The 2,938-nt window shown below is 35.3% G+C and overlaps 1 pseudogene; it reads left to right on the top strand.

Annotated features, from left to right (window-relative positions):
- Window positions 1-1,028: 1,028 nt before the first annotated feature.
- On the top strand, window positions 1,029-2,682 carry LOC139996693 (regulator of microtubule dynamics protein 1-like; annotated as a pseudogene).
- Window positions 2,683-2,938: the final 256 nt, after the last annotated feature.

Genomic DNA, 2,938 nt, shown 5'->3' with positions numbered 1-2,938 from the left:
GTATAGCGGTATGTAGCACTACGTTATAACGTATAACGTTACATACTATTACCTTATATCGTTATACGTTATATGCTATTACCTTATAACGTATATCGTTGTATACTGTAACCTTATAACGTATAACGTTATATACTGTAACCTTCTAACGTATAACGTTATGTAGCATTACGTTATAACGTATAACGTTGTGTACTATTACGTTATAACGTATAACGGTATGTAGCACTACGATATCACGTATAACGTTATATACTATTACCTTATAACATATAACGTTATATACTATTACCTCATAACGTATAGCGTTGTATACTATTACCATATAACGTATAACGTTACGTAGCATTACGTTATAGCGTACAACGTTATATACTATTACCTTATAACGTATAACGTTGTATACTATTACCTTATATCGTTATACGTTATATACTATTACCTTATAACGTATATCGTTATATACTGTACCCTTATAGCGTATAACGTTATATACTGTAACCTTCTACCGTATAACGTTATGTAGCATTACGTTATAACGTATAACGTTATATACTATTACCTTATATCGTTATACGTTATATGCTATTACCTCATAACGTATAACGTTATATGCTATTACCTTATAACGTTATACGTTATATATGGTTACCTTATAACGTTATACGTTATATGCTATTACCTTATAACGTATAACGTTATATAATATTACTTTATAACATATAACGTTATTCAGCATTACGTTATAACGTATAACGTTGTATACTATTTCGGTAGAACGTATAACGGTATGTAGCACTACGTTATAACGTATAACGTTATATACTATTACCTTATATCGTTATACGTTATATGCTATTACCTTATAACTTATATCGTTGTATACTGTAACCTTATAACGTATAACGTTATGTACTGTAACCTTCTAACGTATAACGTTATGTAGCATTACGTTATAACGTATAACGTTGTGTACTATTACCTTATAACGTATAACGTTGTATGCTATTACCTTGAAACGTATAACCATGGAGCAGAAGCATGGACCAGAAAGAAACATGGAGCAGAAGCATGGAGCAGAAGCATGGAGGAGAATCGTGGTGCAGAAAGAAGAATGCAGCCGAATCAAGGAGCGGAATCATGGAGCAAACCGAAGCATGGCGCAAGCAGAAGCATGGTCCAAGAAGAAGCATGGAACAAGCATAAGCATGGACCAGAAGGAAGCATGGAGCAAGCCGAAGCATGGGCCACAAAGAAGAATGGACCTGAAGGATGGAGCAGAGGTATGGAGCAGAAAGAAGCATGGAGCAGAAGCATGGTGCAGAAGCATGGAGCAGAAGCATAGAGCTGAGGCATGGAGGAGAAGCATGGAGCTGAGGCATTGAGGAGAAGCATGGAGCAGATGCATGCAGCAGAAGCATGGAGCAAGGAGAGGCATGGAGCAAGCCGAAGCATGGAGCAGAAAGTAGAATGGAGTGGAATCTAGGAGCAAACGGAAGCATGGAGCAAGCGGAAGCATGGAGCAGAAAGAAGAATGTACCCGAAGGATGGAGCAGAGGTATGGAGCAGAAAGAAGCATGGAGCAGAAGAATGGAGCAGAGGCATGTAGCACAAGCATGGAGCAGAAGCATGGAGCAGAAGCATGGAGCAGAAGCATGGAGCAGAAGCATCGAGCAAGCAGAAGCATGGAGCAAGCAGAAGCATGGAGCAAGCAGAAGCATTGAACAGAAGCATGGAGCAGAATCATGGAGCAGAGGCATGGAGCAGAAAGAAGCATGGAGCAGAATCATGGAGCAGAGGCATGGAGCAGAAAGAAGCATGGAGCAGAATCATGGAGCAGAAGCAGTGATAACTACAAAAGAAGTTCTAATAGGAAAAGCCGATGAATTATACGAGCGAGAACAATAGGAGGAAATACATAACCTTCTAATAAATTATAAAGTAATTACATTGCGTATATCACTTATAAATGTAGATAACAAAACTGAACATTTGTATAGGATAGCGGTGATATTGAAATTATATGGCGTTTGTGTAGAGCAATGTATAAATTGTCTAAGACTGTGAGTGAAGTAGATGGAAAGAAATGAATTTTCGAATCTTATGATTTAATACTTAAAGCACTTGAAATAAATGAGGATAATTGGGCTGCATACAAATGGGCATCGATTCTTCGCAATTGTAAGACTCTTTATGAAGGAGTGAAGGCACAAATAAAAGAGTCATATAATATTAAGAAACATATGCTGGTATATTTCATGATAATATATTAATATTTCTTTCCCTGATACGATGTCGAGCAATTGTATCGAATATGTTTAATATCGCAGAGAGCAATGGAACTAAATGCAAAAGAACCACCTCTTATGTACATGCTTGGTACTTGGTGCTATCAAGTTGCTGATTTAACATGGTATCAAAGAAAAATTGCATCTGTAATATTTGGAGAACCACCATCTTCATCTTTTGAGGAAGCTCTAAAATATTTTGAAACCGCAGAGGAAATTGATCCCAATTTCTATAGTCAAAATTTATTAATGTTGGGCAAAACCTACTTAAAATTAAATCAGAAAGAGCTATCTATGAAATATTTAAAAATTGCCCTTGAATATCCTGCAAAGAACGAAGATGATCGAGATGCTAAACAGGAAGCACAAAAGTTGTTAAAGAAACTTTAACAAACTTGACGGAAATTATGATCTATTATATGATAAATGGATATTATTATAGGATATGGAATTGAAGGGATAAAGTAAATTTAGAATCTATCTTTTAAGTAGAAGTATAAAATTTATTTACTATAAAGTACAGTACAACTTATGTGTGATGAGCTTTTTATACGCAACATCTAATTTAAGATTTAAGATTACTATATACATGTATATTTTATAAAATGTTTTATTTCAAAATGTAACATGTAGCAAATTTTAAATAGTTA

The sequence above is a fragment of the Bombus fervidus genome, chromosome 18 (genome assembly GCF_041682495.2).
Source record: "Bombus fervidus isolate BK054 chromosome 18, iyBomFerv1, whole genome shotgun sequence".
Classification (NCBI taxonomy): Eukaryota; Metazoa; Arthropoda; class Insecta; order Hymenoptera; family Apidae; genus Bombus; species Bombus fervidus.
Note: the sequence above shows the minus strand (reverse complement) of the source record. Positions and strands in the feature narration are given on the sequence as shown.